Source organism: Triticum aestivum, chromosome 7B, assembly GCF_018294505.1.
Source record: "Triticum aestivum cultivar Chinese Spring chromosome 7B, IWGSC CS RefSeq v2.1, whole genome shotgun sequence".
Classification (NCBI taxonomy): Eukaryota; Viridiplantae; Streptophyta; class Magnoliopsida; order Poales; family Poaceae; genus Triticum; species Triticum aestivum.
In genome coordinates, this window is record NC_057813.1 from 187,867,763 (window position 1) to 187,874,955 (window position 7,193).

Here is a 7,193-nt window from a genome sequence, read left to right on the forward strand (position 1 = left end):
TTCCACGTCTCTCAACTCAGGCGTTGCTTCTCGGATCCTATTCGTGGAGTGGACCACGAAACGCTTGATCTCCAAGATAACCTCACATACCGAGAGTACCCGGTTCGCATTCTTGATCAAGCAGAGCGTGTTACCCGACGTCAGAACATCAAGTTTCTCAAAGTTCAGTGGTCTCATCATTCCGAGAGAGAGGCTACTTGGGAGCGAGAAGATCGTCTTCGACTGGAGTACCCCGCTTTCTTTCCGTCGACCCCTGAATCTCGAGACGAGATTCTTTCAAGTGGGGGCGAGTTGTCACATCCCTAGTCTGGTATGACCTAGGCTAGCTAGCCATTTGTGCATCTGTCACACCCTAGCTAGTCATGCATTAGAGTGTTGCATCATGTTTACTCTTTCATCAGAAACTTGAAATGGGGATGACAGAACCCCCAGTCCCCTCTGAAACCAACTAGGGTTACTAAAATAAATTTTCAATGAACCTGAAATGCCCTTCTAAAATGCCCATCATTTTTGCCTTGGTTCAGAACCTCTGCCAAAAATGGTGCACACTTTTCTAGGCCATCCTAGGGTTCTTGAGTTAAATCATAACTATTTGAATTTGGGCATTTAAAATAATATAAAATAATTAAATGCTCAAATATCTCCAAACTAAAATGTTTCATGTTGGAAATAATCCAACTATGAGCCAGGAGTAGTTTGGTGAATTTTGGAGTTGCCTAGGTATTTTATTTAATTCAACAAAGTTGCAGTTATATTAAATAAACAGAAAACAGAAAAAAACTAAAAGGGAGAAGCTTACCTGGGCTCCTCCCTGTTCAGCCCAGCCAGCTGGCCGGCCCAGCCAGCAGCCGGCCCAGCCCACCTCCCTCCTCTGTCGTCTTCGTCCCGACAGAGGGAGGGGAGTGTGGCCGGCGCGCGCGCACGGCCACCGCGCCACGCCACCTGCTCGCCTGCTTGCCTGCCCTCCCCTCCTCGCTCGACGCCCTGGACGACGCCACGCCTCTCCCCCTGCTCTCGCTCACTCTCCCCCGTTTCTCCCTCGCTCTCTCTCGCTCTCGGCCGAAGCACACCGTCGCCGCCGTTCGCCTTAGCCACTGCCTCCGGCCACCCCTCGCTCCCCCGAGTAGCTCAGAAGCTCCGCCACAACTCCCTCTTCCTCCCCACCGCTCCACGAGTCCCCGGAAGCCCTGCATCGCCGCCACGTCGCCGTTCCCCTCTTCGGGCTCCGACCACCGTCGCCGACGAATTCGCCGTCTCCAGCGCGTCCCCGAGCCCGCTTCGACGCCCACTGCAACCGCGGTGAGCTACGCCACCGTTTCCCCCTCTTCTCCCCCTCGTTCCCTCACCGTAGCTTCATCTCCACCACGGCCGAACCTCCGCCGTCGCCGAGCTCGCCGTCGACGCAGCTCCGGTGACCATTTGGTCACCCCGGCGAGTCCAACGCGTTCACAGAACCCAGTAGAGCATCCCTAGCGCCTCACTTTGCTCGACTTCGAGCTCCAGCACCACTCCCGTGCACGACCGAACCCCGGTGGCCGCAGCCGAGCTCACCGCCGTCAACTCCGGCCACCCCGACCCCAACTGACTCCGCCAAGAGCCGCGGGTCGTCCTCAGCTTCACTCCGGTGGTCGCCGCGGTCCATTTGGTGGCCGAAACGACCAAAACCACTATCGCCGCCGCACTGTTGGTCGCCGCCGGCCAGAACTCCGGCGAGCTGACGTGGCCCAGCTAATTAACCACTAATCCACCACCTACTGACGCTGACAAGTGGGCCCCAGGGCTTAGTCAAAGCTAACCAGCCCCGGGTCAACGCGGGATTAGCCCCTGTGACACTGACGCGTGGACCCCACACGTCAGGTTTGACCCGAGCCAGCTCTGTTGACCTGCTGATGTCACTGTGATGTCAGGCTGACGCAGTAAATGATATTTCTGGATTTAAATTAAATCAGGAAATTCAGAATATTATTTAAACTTCAAAAATTCATAACTTTTATTCTGTAACTCCAAATTGGACAAATTATATATGAAAAATGATCAGAAAAATCCAATCTATCCATCTGTACTATTTTCATGCATGACCAAACAAGTTAAATTGATGTTTTAATCAGAACAAGGAAAGGCACTTTAAAAGGCCATATTTGAATTTGAAATTTGAATCTTTGATTCAAATTTGCTCAAACACTTCTGGTTTTAGTTGCATTAGCCCAACACACTCATATTGCCATGTTCCATGCATGCATCATATTGTTGCATATTGTTTGGTAATGTTGTGTATCGGTATCCTTTGCGACAGGATCTGTTCCCGAGGAGTATCGTGATTACCCTAACGAAGAACAGTATCCGTGCAACGAACCATCAGGCAAGCAACCAACCATTTGATCATATCGATACAATCCCATGTTCTCGCTCCTGCTCTCTTTTACTGCATTAAGACAACGCGATTCAAACTGCTGTGTGCTGCGGTAGTTGAACCCATTTCCTCTGCATGACCTGTCATTGCCACAGTAACTAGATGAAACCCACTAGCATGTGTAGGAGTTGATTGAGCCATATGTATGTGTTGTTCCTACCTTGCTATGCCTGCTATGCTTAGAGTCGTGTCAGGTCTGGTTCATCTGGGTGATGGGCTAGAGTGAAATGATTATGTCGGTAATGAGAGTGGTGTGGTGAACACGATTTGGTAAAGGTATCGATGAGAGGCCATGTAGGAGTACATGGTGGGTTGTTTCATTGAAGCCGACCTTAAGCACTGAGATCTGTATGTGTGATTTAAGAATCAGCTACTACCATGCATTGGGCCCGAAACCAATGGACCCTCTCGACTTCTTATTCACCCTAGTTCTCCGTCCAGGAGTTGCAAGTAGTTTCTGGTGTTTGTAGCCTACTGGAGGCCGTGGACAGCGCTGACCGTAGGGGTGGGCTGTGATGCGGTAGGTACGTGGCACGGTGTACCGAATACCCGTTAGGTATCTCGGGAACCCTGTTCACATCGTTCGGGGCCGTATGGGAAACCTCGGCCGGACTCCCTGCGGATGGAACCTGAATAGGCGATAAACCTGGACTGGAAGCTTAGGTGATTAGGTAGGTCGTGGCCGACACCCACGTTGGGCTTCCGCTTGAAGGTTGCCGAGTACATGTCGTGTAGACGACGGTAAGTGGTGAGAGCGTGTATGAAGGAGTACACCCCTGCAGGGTTAACATGATCTATTCGAATAGCCGCGTCCGCGGTAAAGGACTACTTGGTTGCCTATACAGTTCATAGACAAGTAAATGGAAACTGTTAAAAGCCTCAAGATAAGTGTGAGTGCCGAGGATGGCTCTTCCGTAGGAAGACGGAGGTGGATCCTCGGTAGTGTATTGAAGTGGTGAATAGTGGACTCGTGTGCGCAAAACTATTTCAAATGGAGTATCGTAGGATAGTCTAGCCAAGAGTCAAAGCTGGCTTGCTGCAATAGCTCCACCGACCCTTCTTGATACTATGCATGTATGTAGGATCTGATGTAAGTCTTGCTGAGTACCTTTGTACTCATGTTGCTATAATCTACATTTTTACAGAAGACGCCGCAACCCCTTCTGATGGGTTCTATGTAGACGTTGACATCAACGAGTAGGCTAAAGACCCAGGTGGTGACCCTGAGCTTGTGATGGACCACATAGTATAGTTAGGCTTCCAAGCCTCTTTTATTTTACTAGTTGTCTGTACTCAGACAAGTTACTTCCGCTGTTGGCTTGTATGACTGTATGACTTGTATGTTGGGTCGTGAGACCCGTACCTTTGTGTGTATGTTATGTATGGCTCGCTGAGCCTTAAATAAAGTACTTGTGTCGTAGAGTCATGTTGTGATGCTTCGTTGTATTTGCACATATCGAGCATATTGTGTGTATGATTGAAATGCTTGGTATGTGTGGGATCTGACTATCTAGTTGTTTATCTTTAGTAGCCTCTCTTACCGGGAAATGTCTCCTAGTGTTACCGCTGAGCCATGGTAGCTTGCTACTGCTCTGGAACACTTAGGCTGGCCGGCATGTGTCCTTCTTCGTTCCTGTGTCTGTCCCTTCGGGGAAATGTCACGCTTTGAGTACCGGAGTCCTGTTAGCCCGCTACAGCCCGGTTTACCGGAGTCCTGCTAGCCCAGTGCTACAGCCCGGACCCACTTGCTGATGACCGACACGTTCGAAGCTGGGTCATGGATGCCTGTCCCTGTAAGTCTGTGCCACTTTGGGTTTACGACTAGTCATGTCAGCCCGGGCTCTTTATCATATGGATGCTAGCGACACTATCATATACGTGAGCCAAAAGACGCAAACGGTCCCGGGAAAAGGGTAAGACGACACCCGTGGGAATACCGTGCGTGCGGCCGCAAAGTGATATGAGGTGTTACCAGCTAGATCGATGTGACATCGAGTCGGGGTCCTGACAGCGTTGGCATCAGAGCCGGACTGCCTGTAGGTTCTCCAAGCCAAACTGGTCGATGTTGAGTCTAGAAATTCTTTAGTTATATGTAGGGGAATTGTTTGTGGGTTGGAACGTAAGGCTCTTTTTACTCCTTATATCTTATGACATTCTGATCTGAGTCAGTCCATTCTTCCACCGGGGGTTAAGGAATTAGGATCTGTTCTCTCTATCAGGTTCACGTGTTACTAATCAGTAGTACCTTATAAGTTTGATGGTTATCAGCCTAGTTCAGTTCTACTACCACATTATGTTGTAGAATGGTTTCAAGACTTGATGTGATGATGTTGAGTGTGTACGAAATCCTTTGTCAAATGTCTCAATATCCTTTTTGAGCATTTACAGCTGTTATGCTGCCGAAATTTTGCTAGAAATTCTAATGCCTTTGCATTATAACTGTGCTTTCAGATGGCCACTCGCGACCTTAATCAAGTGGTTCGCCTGACTCGATGCCTAGATGTACCCGGCCATACTGCTAAGTTGGTCAGGGTAATGACTGAGGCTGGATATCGCTGGTATCCTGAGTACACGGTCGAAGAGCAATTCCGGGACTTTCAATCAAAGCCAGTATCTCTGCACTGTCAGGATATTTCCATCTTATCCTGGATCCACTGAGCCTCTTCACTGCTCCTATGGACTCGGGGTTACTATTGAGATGGCTGTGCAGGATGCCGCCTACTCTATGATGACCATTATGCGAGTCAGATCTGGGTTATTTCGGGACTCTGATTTCCGGTATATGCCAGGATCACTTCCGGGAGCACAAGGATATCTCCAGGCTATCTATGCTGACTCCACTCAGGAGGATTCACGGACTCGCACCACTGCTGAGATGCTCGAGGATAAGGACCGTGAAAATCGGGCCTTAAGGTTAGAGCTCTTCAATACCCGTGCTGACCACTGGGCCACTTTGACTCGGTTCGCACCGGCGGTGCAAGCTGGATATTCAGATATGCGCGATCTCTATCCTGTGAGATCTGCTCTGCCAGACGTGATGGTTTGGCGTGATGTAGGAGGCATCACCCCACCTCGCGGTCCCCGCAGGCCACCGTTTGTTGGTCCAAGGCCTCATCCTAGCCCTTATGGTCCACAAGCTCCACGAGATCGTCTGTTTCCGGATGAACATGTTGAGCTTCCAGGCTATGGAGGTGACTTCTACGAGGACTATTACGGATCGGTCTGAGTTAGTAGTAGTATCACTAGTTCGCACTAGCTGTGTCGTCTATTGTCCTGCGTGTCTCGTGGGATATGACCTAGTCTGTACTCTTCTGGAGATGTAGAAAAATAATGTATAGGAGCTTGGAATGCCTCCGATGAGATGTAATCCTTTTCTCACCGTAATAGTACTTTGTTTGGTCTTGTACTAAACCTTGTATGGTGTGTATGACGATGGAATAAAGAAGCAGTTTCTGTATCTACCATGTCATACGGATGATCATCTTGCATTCCGAGTTATTTCTTACATTATGTATTCCATGTCGGAATTTCATCATTCTGACTAAATCATTGTCTTGTTTACCTAGGATGGTCAACACACGCGCTAATCCTGCTTCCCAAGAGCAGGCCGAAGGCAGTGAAGCCAGGAATGAAAATCTGCCTCATCCTCCTTCACTAGCCGAAGTGATGATGGAAGCTGAGAGAAACAAGCGGGAGACAAACCGGTTGTTGGAGCGTATTGAACAGAACACAGCACACCATCAGAGGGTTAACGTGGTGTCACTCAGCGATTTTATCAAATTGCATCCACCCACGTTCCACCACTCCGTCGAGCCTCTCGACGCTGATGACTGGCTTCGCAGTATTTCTCACAAGCTGCGTTCCGCGCTGGTAGCGGAGGCTGACAAGGTCACCTTTGCCGCATATCATCTTGAAGGCCCCGCCAGTCTATGGTGGGAGAATTATGGAGCTATGCGCCCAGCAGGCCATGTCACAACTTGGGCTGAATTCAGCGACGCTTTCCGTGAACATCACATTCCGGAGGGTCTCATGGACCGTAAGCGTGAAGAATTTTGCAATTTCATCCAAGGCCGACTTTCTGTGGATGCTTATAGCAGAGAGTTTGGTAATCTCGCCCGATATGCAACTGAGGAAGTGTCTACGGACGCCAAGAAGCAAGCAAGGTTCCGTAAGGGCCTTAGTCCTAAGCTTCGCCGCGACCTCCGTCTGCATGAGTGCACATCTTTTCGAAACTTGTCAACAAAGCCATCAGTGCTGAAACTGGTCAGACTGACTATGACGCAACACGCAAGCATGGACGTGACACGGGTTCCTCATCCGGTGCTGGTCCTCAGAAGCGCCGCGTGTGGGTACCCAATACCGCCTTGCCACCCAGATTCACACCGAGGCCATCTTTCCAGGCGCCTCGCCCCGCTCAACAGTCTGCTCCAGCTAAGCCCTATGGGGGTCCAACCAATAATGCTCCTCCACGTACCAGTTCCGTGACTTGTTTCAAGTGTGGGGAATCTGGTCATTATATGCGTGAGTGTCCCCAGACCAACCCCAATCAATCTGCTAAAGCTGTTGGCCGTGGCAAGCCGACAGGAAAAGTGTTTCATGCTAAACCGGTCACCGCTTCACGTGGCCATGTCAACTGTATCTCTGCCGAAGAAGCTCAAGAAGATCCCAACGTCGTTCTCGGTACGCTTCTTGTTAATTGCCACCCGGCATCTGTTCTTTTCGATACAGGAGCCTCTCATTCTTTTATATCTGAAAATTATGCTCGTTTGCATAACGCTGCATT